Genomic DNA, 15119 nt, shown 5'->3' with positions numbered 1-15119 from the left:
TTCCTGCATTTTGAATCGAATTGAAAGAGCATTCTGAAGAACAGGAATAAAACGCCAATGGGATGATATAAGTGTAAAAACATGGTTCATGTGGATGCAGTCTTGTAAGCACTGCCTCCCTTCTCTGCCAGCCCTTCTTCACAGCCACAACTGTCAAGAGAATTCCAGGGCAAAAGGGTGGGTGGGGGGAGCCTTATGTTCTTAAAGTGCCAGACAATACCTAGGTAAGTATATCAAATGTCAGGCTTTTCCTTAGGCAGTGTGGAGCTGACCTAAGCTTAAGTCTCACAACAAAACCAGTGGTTCCCTAAAACAAGAGAAGTCCAAAAGGTACTAATAGAGGTTACATTGAATCCCTTTTGAAATCCAAGTAAAATTAACATTAAAGATACTTGAAGTGAATTTATCTATTAGTAATAATCAAATTCAGTGTCATTTCAATTCCAACATTTTAAGAAATTTAAATATCATTTTCAAACACATAAAAAAGAAGATAGAATAGTTTAATAAACCTCATAATTGAGGTCTACCCAGAAGGTATCTAGCCATGTAATATGGAAAGTAGAGAAATATACTGAAGAAGATACAAGAAACATTGTACATAGGACAATGCTGCCTCAGTCCCCTTCAAAGTAGGCACCTTGGGACCTCACACAGTTCTCCCAATTGCCACCAGCTGCCTTGTCATGTTTTCCTGAATCTCATCAACAGTCTGAAGTCTCTTACCTTTCAAAGTTGCTTTTAGTTTTGGGAAAAGCCAGAAGTCACCAAATCTGGGCTATAGGGAGGCTGAGTCACTGGGTGATTTAACATTTCACCAGTAAACACTGTACAAGACATAATGCATGAATGGGCATGTTATTGTGATGAAGCTGCCAATCACCAGTTCTCCATAGCTGCAGCCTTCTGAATCATCTGAACAGTTTCCATGGAGGAATGTTCAAGCTTAATGCAAAATCTGATGCAGATTCATTGCTCTACTCGCTCAGTCATTTTGAATGTGATGGCCACACAGTACAGATGCTCACTAAACGGTGTCTACCACCCCCTCTGACTAGTACCAGTGAAGTTGTCATTGATCATGCATGCGCATTCCAGTCCACTCTCCTTGGCTGCCAGGTTACATCAATGTCATGCAAACCGTTCTCGTTATATTAACAATGACTGGACTATTTTCAGACAGACCTCGTATATCCAGCTTCAACACTATCAACTATCAACTCCTGGAAAATCTTATTTTACCTCTATTCACCATCACCACCTCTACCCATTCACCCCCTAGATAGTTTTAAAGCTAAAATCAGACTATATCAAGAAATTTAAACAACCATTTTACCTACCTCAGAGAGCCCATTCTGGGATGGAGTGCCATCTCCAGTTAGTGCATTTGGCCTCCCCTGATGCACTCTCATACCCCTACCACCCTCAACAAGCTTCATCTGACCACAGCCCCCAGAGATGTCCTCACAGGTATATCTTCAAACACACCATGAAACTCATCAGTGGCCCAGAATTGAAGGAAGTCACTGGGTGCCACAAGAACAATTGCCAGATGAATCTTACAACCTGAGGAGTAGCACTACCCATGGCCTGAGATTGGCCTCCATGAGCCAGCATAGTAGAGCATTTCCAAATCACCAAGGTAACAACATCAAGCATTCTATTATCAAAGAATTGAAAACAAGAAAGCGTCATCCTTGCTATAGAAAAGCTCAGTTTCCCAGGGTGAGGGCCGAGCAAGCAACATTGTTCCCTCTCCCACCACTCACTCCCCCACATACAGCGCCACAAAATGGTGAAGCAGGTTGCCCTACCATGGCAAATACCTAAGGCTCCAGCCCTTACAACATAACAGGTGCACCAGGACAGGGAGTCAGAGAAGCCCTGTTTAGTACATGGAAGCAAATACAGGGAGGCCACCAAGTTGAGGAGAAAGAAATATTGCCCAGATGGAGGAACAGATCAAAACTCCAGAGAAAGAACTAAGTGAAATAGAGATAGCCAACCTATCAGATGCAGAGTTCAAGACACTGGTGATAAGGCTTAGAAATCTCACTGAGTATGGCAAACACAAAAGGGAAGATAAGGAAGCCTACACCAAGTGAAATAAAGAAAAACCCACAGGAAACCAAAAGTGAAGAGAAAGAAACCAGGGTTCAAATCAATGGTTTGGAACATAAGGAAGAAATAGTCAACCAGAACAGAATGAAGAACAAGAATTCAAAAAAAAAAAAATGAGGAGAGAATAAGAAGATATTGGGACATCTCCAAACATGCCAACACCTGAATTATAGGGAAGCCAGAGGAGAAGAGGAAGAGCAAGAAATTGAAAACTTACTTGAACAAATAATGAAAGGAAAATTGCCCAATCTGGCAAAAGAAATAGACTTCCAGGAAGTTCAGGAAGATCAGAGAGTCCCAAACAAATTGAATCCAAGAAGAAATACACAAAGACACATCAAAATTAAGTTACCCATGATTAAAAATAAGGAGAGAATCTTAAAAGCAGCAAGAAGAAAGGAGAGAGTTACCTACAAAGGAGTGCCCATAAGACTATAAGCTGATTTTCTCAAAACAAACCTTGCAGGGAGGAAGGTGCTAGAAAGAAGTATTTGAAGTCATGAAAGGCAAAGATCTACATGCAATATTACTCTATCCAGCAAAGCTATCATTTACAATGGAAGGGCAGATAAAGTGTTTCCCAGACAAGGTAAAGTTAAAGGAATTCATCATCACCAAGCCCTTATTATATGAAATGTTAAAGGCATTTATTTAAGAAAAAGAAGAAGATCAAAACTATGAATAGTAAAATGACAACAAATTCACAACTATCAACAACTGAGTCTAAGAAAACTAAAACAAAAATAAACAAACTAAGAAACCAACTAGAACAGGAAGAGAATCACAGAAACGGAGATCACATGGAGGGTTATCAGCAGTGAGGGGGCAGGGGAGAGAATGGGGGAAAATGTATAGGGAATAAGAAGCATAAATGGTAGGTACAAAATAGGCATGGGGAGGTTAAGAATAGTATGGGAAATGTAAAAAGAAATCTCAAAAAATTGAAAATACAAATTATTATTTTACACACAAAAAATAAAAAATAATTAAAAGAAAGAATAGTATGGGAAATGGAGAAGCCAAAGAACTTATATGTTTGACCCATGGACATGAACTAAGGTGGGAGGCAAGGTATAGGGCAGAGGGGAGTAAAGGGGAGGATAAAAATGGGACAACTGTAATAACACAATCAATAAAATATATTTAAAAAAGAATAGTGTAGGAAATGGAGAGGCCAAAGACTTGTATGTAGGACCCATGGACATGAACTAAAGAGACTGCTGGAAGGAATGGGGGTACATGGTAGAGTAGGACAAAGGGGAAAAAATTGGGACAACTGTAATAGCATAATCAATACAATAGTCTTAAATAAATAAATACGAAAAGCTAGTTTCCTTAAAAACAAAAGCAAATGCATACATGCAGTTTGTGAACAAGTATAGCCTTCATTCTACAAATGCATATGAAGTCTGGTATCAGTAATAAACCCTCCCAAATTGTTTTTAAACCACCTTGTAATAGAATACCAAAAATTGGTGTCATTGCAATAAACCTCCCAAAAAATTAAAATAGAGCTGTAATATCATACCAAAACCAGACTCCCATGTCCCCCCTACTAGGAAGAGATGTAAGGAAAAATAGAGAGAGAGAGCTGTACCCCCTGGAAAGCTACTTAACTTACTCCTACAACATGTATGAGCTTGAAGGTGTTGACAAATGTATGAAATAAACACATCAGGTGGTAATGACCAGTGAAAAGTTTAAGGCTCTGGAGATATTTTTTAAATCAACAAGCCCCTGATCTTGGCAATTAGCAGCTATTACTATACTAAAATGATCTGCCTATAAGGCCCAAAAAAATCAAAGACATTCTCCACAGCGAAGCAAACAAGTTTGATTAACAAGATGAGCCTGTACTAAAATTCTAATCTTCCCCATCAGAGCAATGGCAAATGAAGCCATGAATGAGCTTATATACGTTTTTAGATACCCCTCTAGAAATACGCATCAGAAAGAATGTGCATTAACCAAATAACTAACTGGAAAGAAGAGACACATTTGAGATAGTGGTCAGTAGGAAAAAAGAAAGAAGGCTTTCTTAATCAGCTTTTGTCATTCAGCACCCGAAACGCAAGGAGAATGACAACATCAGTAACCAGGCCTTGTCAGAGAGGAGGGCAGAACTGAAGGAGCCCCAAGAGTTAAAACCCTGTTTACTATGTCTGGAGGTAGTGCAATCTATATACCAATCACTGAAGTCATTTGAGGCTGGCCTGTTGCTGACAAATGTAGATGGACAGATATGTAAAGATGATGCGTCATGAACTACAGCTGATGAATTTCCTGCAGAAGCCCCTGTACTCACATCAGAAGTGTCAAGAGGTGACAGAACTACATCACACCAAGTCTGGCAGTTTAATTTGGTGTCGGCTATTAGTGTTGACTCTCAGTGCTATTGCCATTCAGTGTTTCTGCTGGCAAGGTGACACAGCCTCAGAGATTGCTAAATTTCTTTGTTGAGTGAAAGAGAGGTTGCCTGGTTTGCTCAGTAATTCCTTGCTGAACAATGAGGATTGCAAAGGTGCAGGGGGAAGAAACGGGGAGAAAATGAACTTGTTTCACAGAGATCTTCTAAAACTTCCCTTGCATAATTTAGGTAAGAATCTGACGACTTCATTTGGGTAAAAAAAAGCAAATGCCTGGGGAAAAGAATGATTTATGTTGAAGGTTTGGCCTGGCTGAAGTAGAAGCTACTGTGTGTACTGCCGTCACAAAAGTATTCTCCCTACGTTGGTCCCCATGAAAGCATCACATTTGCTCAGGAAGGAGGACTTGGTGGGTTGGTCTGACCTCTGGGTGCCACCCAAAGAGTCCAGTTCCCTTCTCCTGGCCCCATGCTTGGAGGAGAAGCAGGCTTTGACAATTCCCTCAAGGACACTTCACCTTTCCTTTGTTACCCCTTCTCCAGAGAAAAGAGAAAGGGCCTGTACCCTATATGCCTCCCCTACCCCATACCACTGCTGTCAGGGTGTGAAGGCATGTGGTACAGGCCGGGGAGGCCCTGGCAGCTCCACACTGGCTAAGGGAAGCCTGACACTCAGTCAAGGGAATTTGGTCAAAGGCTATACAGATGTCCCAGTCATCACATCTGGAGGCCATAGGAAATTGATAAAGATTACCAGCTCCTAATATACACCTTAGGATACACCAGCTCCTAAGATTTCACAGAACTGTCTATGAAAGTTGGGAAGGAGTTGGAAGAAACATGGAGAGGAAGTTACAGTCATTAGTATTAAAATAATCTCTATAGCAACAAGAAAAACATAGCTCAAAGTTCAAACAACTTGTCTAATTTGTCCAGTTAGGATTAGAGTAGGGCAAAGAGGAAGCACTGCAGGAACTCTGTTATTATAAGAACAGGAACAGATTGCAATGCTTCTTGCCACCTGCGCTACCACACTGGAAAAGAGCCTGCTCACAGTACTGTGCTGCGTATATTTTCATGGAATTCCACACTTGTGTGTGGATTTTACTACCATTATCTTATCTGAGCCTCATTCATTACATGGTTTCCTGAAGGCACCCCTACACTCTAGTTCTAAGTTCTTCCAATACTCCAACTTCCACCCACATTCTTCTTTAAAGAAGAAAGTTGCATATTTCAGGAAAATTTCACCTAACACAATGGAGCTGATCAATCTAAAACCATCACAATAGTATAACCCAGGCCTCCTATGCTAGAAAAATTGGGTAAATTTCTAAGAGGAAAACAGATAGGTTAGTCCAAGGAATTCTGTATACACAAGGAATGTCTGGGATAACTGAAAGCAGCATCCTCAGGATGATGTTCTAACCTAAAAGTCTTTGGAAATATAAATTCATACTTGTAGTGTTCTTGTGGGAAGTTTTTCCTGTGAAAATTTCTCCAGGTGAAGGATCCTAGCATTAATATTCTAAAGTCCTTTGTCCTAGATTCCTGCTTTCTGAAACTATCTCCCTTTCATAAATACCGTTATTAAAGTTTCAGGAAGATCATCTAAGGAATATCGAGCTATATGCCTAGACGTAATGTATAGAACAAGCTCAGTGAGGGTTCTTGCTCTATGCTGATCACCCACCTAGAATATTGTGTCCAACTGTGGGAGCCACAGGAAAGCATCTGTGACCACAAGGAGTCGACAGTACCACTATGTATGGTTGAAGGTAAATAGTCAAAGAAGACAAGAATAAATACAGTCTTCAGTCAGCTGGACAGTTGTCATGTGAAAGCTAGGGACTGTTTATAACACATGGAGCAACACCTTTCCACACTACCCATAGCGGCATCCACACAGAGCTGTTTCAGGTTCCCTTTTTAACTTAAAAGGGAATTTTCACAATGTTCAGAGCCATTGATGTCCTGCAAATGGAGGGAGAATGTCCTAAAATTCCTTGCACCAAAAACCTACTTAGGAAGCACCCACTGTGACTTCCAAATAGAGCAGTTCATCTATAAAATGAAAAGTGATGGCATCTACATCATAAATCTGAAGAAGCTTCTGCGTGCAGCTCATGCCATTGTTACCTCTGATGTCAGTGTCATATCCTCCAGAAATACCGGCCAGCAAGCTGTGCTGAAGCTGCTGCCACCTCTGGAACTACATCTATTGCAGGCTGAGACTCTTGCAAGCTTCAAGAAGCAGATCCAAGCAGCTTTCTGGAAGCTGTGACCTCCTGTGGAGACTGCTCCCAGTGCCCGCCACCAGCCCCTTATAGAAACGTCTGATGTTAACCTGTCTATCACTGTTGCGTAACCCAGAGTCTGCTCTGCACCATGTAGACACTGCCACCCAAGCAACAACAGTAAGGGAGCTCACTTGGCAGGTCTCGGGTGGTAGATGCTGGCCCGGTTTGTTTTGCATGTATGCAGCAGCCTCTCACATGATCACCAATGGGAGGTCCTGCCTGATCTCTACACCTACAGAGATCCCAGAGAGACTGAAAAGGAAGAGCAGACCACTGCTGAAAAGGCTATGACCAAGGAGAAATTTTAGAGTAAGTGACTGCTCCAGCCCCTTGCTACTTACTCAACCTGAGGTCACAGGCTGCTCTGAAGGCTCAGGTGTCATCTGTGGCTGGTCAGCTGTTCTCTACTGAAGACTGGAGCCCTCAGCCTGTCACTGATGACTCGTCCTCAAATCCCTCCACTCTGGCCACCAAACAGGTAGGAACAACCTGAATGCTCTTTAGTGAGTCCACAGACTCTTAAACAAAAAAAAAGAGAAAGGTTGATAGAAAAATAAACCATTTCCAATAAAAAATAAGAAAAGCAGAACAAGGTCCAAACTGTGGGAGTTTCAGAAGGTCAAATCTGGAGTAAGGAAAACCTCTCTAGTAGCTCACCTGAGTGAGAAGGGGTTGCCTCAGGAAGCCATGAGTTCCCTCCACAAAGAGGCTAAGTGCTTTGGTGATCTGTTCATCGTATACAGAGTTGGAGTAAATTACAGCTCAGGTCCCTTCCCATTCTCATGTTCCATGGTCCTGGAATCTTCTCATTTAAATGTAATTACAGAAGAATGAAGGAACCTCAGGCATTCCATGCCCTGTCCATATGAGAAGTGAACTGTCGCTGTCAAGGAGGTAGGAAAGTTTGAGATAAGAAAAATAACTCCATGGGTCACTTATCATGCTTCTCCAGGCCTCCAGGTTTTCTCCCTTTAGTTTCAGACAGTCTTCAAGTCAGGAGACACTGCTGGTTAAGGAAGATCCACCTTCTTCCAAATCTGACTGTGTGTGGCTAGTTGATTGGCTTTCTCGGATAGAGAAACATCACCTACCTTGTAGTAATGGTTGAGAGTGTGAGGGTCTGGCAGACAGAGGGCAGCAGCCATTTCTGTCTTGTTACCTCTGTTTAAAAAGGGGTCTCACAGACAACTTGGTTGAAGGCCTTTATTTTTTAGGTAAGGAAACTGAGACTGAGAAAGGCCAACTCAGTATCCGAGGGTTAGACTGATAATTACTGTCAGAGCTGGGCCTTGAGCAGGGGTCACCTTGTCCCCTATCTAGGGGTCGTTCTTCCACCAAAGACCAATCTTAGCCACTGGGGATACAAATACCAGTTTCTCCAACAAATCAATGACATAGAAAGTGAATAGATTAAAAGAGATTTAAGAGAATCAACTAAATGCCTTGGTTGGAACTTGTTTGAATTCTCGCTGGGGAAAAAAAAACTGTAAAAAGACATTTTGGAGACAACCAGCAAAACTAAATATTAATTAGGTATTAGGTAACATTACTTATTGTAATTTTATTGGATATGATAATGGCATCAGGTATATGTAACTTTTTTAAGTTACCAGTTCAAATGCATATTGAAGTGTTGACAAGTTACAAAACAAGTCTTTGAATTTCCTTTAAAAGTACTCAGAAAAGTTTTGGGGGTGCAAAGTGGCCATGAATGAAATAAGATTGGCAAATATTGGTAATTGTTTAAACCAGGTAATAGGTACATGAGGACTTATTAAGCTATTCTCTTACCTTTGTTTGTAAACTGTAAACAAAAGGTGTCGAACTTTTTAGCATCTCTGGGCCACACTGGAAGAAGAGTTGTCTTGGGTCATACATTAAATATATTGTGACATGTAATCACAAAAAACCTCATAATGTTTTAAGTAAACTTACAGTTTTGTGTTGGGCCGCATTCATAGCCATCCTGGGATGCATGCGGCCCATGGGCCACAGGCTGGACACCCCTGGATCATTGGGTTGGCCAAAAAGTCCATTTAGTTTTTTCCATACCGTGGCTCTAGCAGTGCTTAGCTGTCTTTAAATTCACTTGAAACAATTTTGTTAGATTGTATTGTGACAGCTGTCATGTCAGCGTGCATTTAAAAAAATCAAATTTGGTGAATTTTTGTGCTGTCATTTTAATATCAAAGATGGAAGAAGATATGTAACATTTTTGGTGTATGGTGCTTTATCATTTCAAGAAAGGTAAAAATGCAATTGAAACACACACACAAAAAGATTTCTGCACTGTATGGAGAAGGTGCTGTGACTGATTAAATGTGTCAAAAGTGGTTTGTGAAGTTCCTTGGTACTGTTGACATTTTGGCAAATAATTCTTTGCTTTGGGGCTATCTTATTTTTTGAAAGATGGTTAGTGGCAACCCTGGCCTCTAACCACTACAAGCCAGTAGTGGGAGATAGCCAACTTACTCAAAATATTCAAACCAATAAAGTTATTGGTAAAAATGAAAAATGTCTTAATTTACTGAAAAAACGTAACAGACTTTTTGGCTAATCTAATAGGAAATGTCCATTTTTAAAAGAAAATATACTAATCCATACTTAAGGTTGAGCAGATTGAAAGTACAACCTTTTTCCTACCTCCTATGAAGCAACTCTGGGAGAGGGAAAAGTAGCCTTGGCCTGGATCACTGCCACTCCCCCGGGTCCTTCACTCACTACCACCTCCCAAATCTCCTCACCGAAGGTGCCAGGCAGGAATCACACTGTGCTTTATATATATTTACATATATTTATGATATCTATATATCATTTAATAGCAAACTGGAAACTTCCAGTGAAATAGACCTATGCTGTGTTTTCCAGACTCCAATCCTTTGTTAAAATTTTAAAAATTAAAATTTAAAAAGCCCTTACATTCTTCCTAAGCACAATACCCTGTTTAATCAGATACAATGTTAGTGCTCATCAATAGTTTTATTCATGTCACCCATTCTCACTCTCCCTTGGTGTTGTGTGTTCCTCTACACACACACACACACACCATGCACCCTTAACTGCACAGGAACCCAGTTTGTTTGCATATTAATCATAAGAAGGGAGACCTACCATTGGATCCAAATGGAAACTTGCCTGAAATATGCATGCAGAGTGCGGTTTGGCTTCAAGCTGCAGCTCTTTCCTGTTAATTTTCTCAAGGGACTTGAGTAAGTTGGGCTTTCATAATTAAAGAAATTGTGTCTTTGTGGGAACATTTGAAATAACTTTGGACTATTGAATCCACTTACCATTGGAGTCCTGATCTAATAGCTTATAATAGTGAGTCCAAGGGCATTCACTGCCTCCACCCAGTGACTTGATGAAATAGATTAAAGATAGAAGATTGCAGAGGAGGAGGGGAAATCCATCAACACAGCCCTGGGAAATTTCTTTAAATGATCAAGACTACATAAATTACTTTCAACCCCTCCAAAATCTACCTTGATCCCACCATATTTGCTTCTTTCCTGGTCCTAACCATCCCTGCATCCTTTTAACAAGTCAGAAACTTGACAAATATTATTGTGGCCAATGTAATTGTGGAGGAAACAGGAAGAGAAGCATGACTCTCTGTACCAAGGTTTGGGTACCTGGAAAAAAGCACGGAGGCCTGAAGTCATGGGGTTTGATTCTAGGCCCCCACATACAGAAAGAAAGCATTCATAAATAATTGCAAAGTAACACTCTGCCAGCGGGGATCATATCCCCCCCTTCTTTATGACTTCCACAAAGCTCAGCATAGTGCTTTGCACCTCAAGAAGCGATTCATAGACATAGACATGGAGAGTTTCTTTTAGCAATCTCCCACCAGGCACAAAATTCACAAGATTCACCATTGCTAGTATCTGTGGAAATCCATCCTATATAAAACTATATATAAATGCAATGGATTTGTAGCCTTAAAGTTCCAAAAGCATTGATATTTCTGATCTGAAGAAATAAAGGTATTTTAATACCATTGCATCTTCCAGTTTAAGATAGTGTATTAGACTGGAACAGAGATTATAACTTTTACTCAAGAGATATCTCCTGTAGGCCCTGACTAGTGTAGCTCAGTGGTTTGAGTGTGGGCCTGCAAGTAAAGCATTGCCAGTTCAATTCCCTGTCGGGCCACATGCCTGGGTTGCAGGCCATGTCCCCAGTAGGGGGTATGCTAGAGGCAACCACACATTGATGTTTCACTCCCCCTCCTTCTATCTCCTTTCCCCTCTCTTTAAAAATAAATAAATAAAATCTTCAAAAAAAAGAATTGAAATTTTTTTAAATTAAAAAAAGAGAGCGATATATCCTATATTCTCATTCCATTAGTTACAACAAGGCCCCATCACTAAAGATTTATTTTCTCACTGTGATGGAACTGTAATGAGTAATTCATTCACACAATTGGTTTAGGGAACCAGACTCATTCACTTAATTTAAAAAAAAAAAAAAAGTATGTCAAGTAAAGAAGAGATGGTCAAAGAATAACTCACTGGGTTCACCTTTATCTTTTTCTTTGAATAGGACCAGTAGTATCTTTCCCAGAAATGAGGTAACACTCAAGATGGACCTGAGGGTTCAGGTGACTTCAGTGGATCCACAGCATCCAGAAAGCACTGACTGTACACAAATCCTTGAGCTGTGACTGAAGAACCCACTGCAGACCTGACCCCTGCAGAAGCTTATTGTCTCATTGAGAAGATTTAAAACAAAAGAGAGGCATTTTTCAACCTAAAGAAAAAGCAGCACAAAAACTAGGGGGAAAATAATAAAATGCAAATGAAATATCCAAGGACCAAGGAGTACTGGATTAAGGCCACAATTAAGTCAACATAAGCAATAATAAATAATTTCTTCCATTTGTATAATACTCCACAATTTTCTAAATATTCACAGCTGTTGCCTCTTTTAATTTTCAAACAATGTTATGAAATAGGCTTTATCTTCCCCAATTTCTCAATGGGAAAACTGAGTCCCTTGTAGTTGAGGTGATGTGTCCAAGGTCTTTGAGCTCGTAAGTGGCAGAGCTGAGCAGAAAATAATTCAAGGCTCTAATCTGCTGACTTCTAGCCACTGATGTCTCCACTTCACCACATTATCCACTCAACACTATATATCTGTGCAGAGCTTTGCTTTACAAAGTATTTTCACAGACATTTTATCATTTGGTCCTCTCAGCAGCCCAGGGAGAGAGGCGGAGCAGAAATTCCACAGGAGAGCACACTAAGATCTTGGTGAGTTTCCCCCCTGAAGTCACCCAACCAGAAACTGCCCATGCATCTTGACTCCCAGCCCAGGGACTGCTCCTTTACACCTCACTGGGCTTTCACCACTGAGGTGAGTAGGAGAGAGGACAAATGCCAACCAGACATGTATTTTCATTTCTTCCTGGATCCGTACCTGTCAGGTAACCTTTAAACCATGAAGTGGCTGAGATGCATACCAGCCTGTTCTCTCAGCAGCTTCCTTGCTTTTCAGAGCATCAGGAATGATGGGGGCTCATCACATCTCCCCTACACCCCAAATCACCCTGCGCCCCTTTGTTTGGATTAAGGCAATTGAGTTGGATGGTGAATTTAAATCAAGTCCCCAGTTCTCAGCACTAAGCAGTCTCGTCTGCCAGTGGAACTGCCACAGCCTCCCCTGTTTTGCATGGCCTCTGTGAAGAAGAAGAATGAGAGAAAGATAACCCCAGGGTGAGAAGGAGAACCACTTTGGGAAATGTATTCCCGCAGCACCTGAGAAGGAGCTGGCTAATTGGCTCCAGAGGCAGTAGTGGCAGCACGGGCGAGTAGGATTGCTCTGTTCTTTATTGACTGGTACAGTCATTTGTTGGGAACCTGTGTTCATTAGCTGTGTGTAAAGTTGTATTAGAGGAGAGACGCTGGGTCCTGTGCTGAATGATTGAGCACATAATGCACACCTGATGGGAGGTGCATTATGTAAAAGCACCTCCAAGAGTAATCGCATTACTTAAGTGGATGTGTTGGACGTATCTGAGCGGGTGCTGCTATGCGAATGCAAGATCAGGGAGCGCTGAAATGTGACAGGCAACGCTACCTCAAATGAAATAAGCCCTCGGCCTTTTGCTACCCATTCTCCACATCTCTCTCTAGTTATCATCTGGAAGTAAAGAGTCTTCCACTTACCCTGTGCTGACTCTTCAGGATCCAGGGGCAAAAGTGGGTAAGCCAGCTACCAGGATCTGTTTGCTTAGCAGACCCCAGAGGAAAGTGGAGAGGCCAGCTCCTCTTGCTTTTCTTAGTCTTTTTTGTGACATCAGAAGGCTCATTGGCTAATCCCTAGGCATTAAAAGATTCAAAGGAATAAAAAAATTTTTTAAGCTATTAGGCCAAAGGCGTCTGCTACAATATTGCTGCTCAAGTCAGAAGTGGCAAAGAATTCACTGGATTTGCCCCCTTTCTCCCCACCACACCACCTTTGGAGGCACAGAAAGGAGTGTCTGGTTCTCATGGGTCTTGTGCTGAAACCAAATAAGTATAATCACCTCCACAAGTGGATGTGTCAAAGGGCTACCTCTCCATCACTGTGCTCCCATAAAGTACTGGTCGTCAACCCACTTCTTTCCCTAGTTCACTGCCTTCTGAACCCCTGTCCTCTTTTCTTAACCATAGCTTTTCAGTGAGATGGAGACATTCATACAAAAGCAATCTTCTGGCTCTACTCCCACCTACTCTGCAGGATCTGGAGACCCCTCCAGTTCCTCCCAAGTCATCCAAGAATCCCCAGAGGCATTTCCTAGGTGCTCCAAAACCAAACTTCTGGGCTACCAGTATCCCCTATCCCTATCACACTGGCAGGGTTATACAAGGTGTCTCCCACCAGAGCTGATACCAAAAGTAGCATCTACGTGCCTCCGAAAGCCTAGGACTCTGGATCCCTCATCCAAATAGACCACAGCTGGGTCTACACTTCCCACCCTAGCCCTCCAAACATGCCCCATTCTAGACAGAACACAGTTTCAGCTCATACCAGGATCCAGCCCACTTTCAATGGCTCACAACCACCTACACAACACAGTCCAGACTCTTTAGCATGGTATTTAAAGCCCCATGTCACTCTGCTTCCACAGTAGCTCATCTTCTCCCAATCCCATCCTCACACCCAACTCATTGCCCACTCCCCAGACTACTTGCCTTTCACCAGACACATTCTGAATGCTCTCTGCCTGGGCTTGTTCACTAAAGTTTTTGCAACCAGCCTTCCCTCCCCTCCACCCCCTGCTCCTTATTAAAATCCAGCCTGTCAATCAGCAAAACCCAGCTTAATACAGTGGCTTTCATCCTCTCCTCAAAGACCAGTTTACACCATAGTCAGTGGTGTGTGTCCCTCCCTAAAGTTGTGAGCTCTGAGGAAAGGGATCACACTTTATTTATCTAAATCTCTATTGTCAATAATATAGTGCTTGCACATAGTGGGTGATCAATAAGTGATCATTGAATTGAAGAGGCCATAGGCGTCTAAAAAATGATGCCTGAGGAAAATAAATCATTTACACCTAATTATGAAATCATTTATCCATTTTGTTTCTTTCACATGGAGGTGTTCTGGGGGAGGAGAACCCAGAACACGCAAGTTTTGATAGTCAAGGTTAGGATTGGGAAATTCCTGAAGCATGGCCCATGGGACACCCACGTGTAAGGTTCTTACCACCAATGGGAACCAGAGAAAATAAAATAAATTGAGCCCTGACTGGTGTGTCTTAGTTGGTTGGGTGTCATTCCACATAGCATAAGATCACTGGTTCAATTCCCTGTCAGGGCACATGCCCGGGTTGCAGGTTTGGTCCCTGGTCAGGGCACATGCAAAAGGGAACCAATTGATGTTTCCCTCTTTCTCTTCCTCCTTTCCCATCTCTCTAAAAATAAATAAATAAATATTTGTTTAAATAAATAAAATAAAATGGAATAAATGGAGAAATTGAGTGGGAGGAAAAGGACAGTCAAAATGAAGAGCTCTCTCAGGCCTGACCCCAACACCAACAATGCATGCTAGTCGGTATTCTCCAATGTTTTCATCTCCACTTTCTTTTACAGAACTAAGAGAAGGTGGGATCCTCAAATATTAGAATTACATGATCTAGCTGTTCATTCCATAGAGTCAGAAATGGAGGCTTAGAGAGGTCAAACGACTTCCCCAAGGTCACAGAGCCAGTTACTGGAAACTTCAAAACTAAACCCTAGGTCTTCTCATTACACATGCATATTTTTAGTAGTATTATAATCTCTTCTTCCCATCTTTTCATCATTTATTTTCAAAATGAATATGAATGGAATTTCGGGAGAACCAAG

Source organism: Desmodus rotundus, chromosome 7, assembly GCF_022682495.2.
Source record: "Desmodus rotundus isolate HL8 chromosome 7, HLdesRot8A.1, whole genome shotgun sequence".
Taxonomy (NCBI): Eukaryota; Metazoa; Chordata; class Mammalia; order Chiroptera; family Phyllostomidae; genus Desmodus; species Desmodus rotundus.
This window is presented reverse-complemented; position numbering follows the sequence as displayed.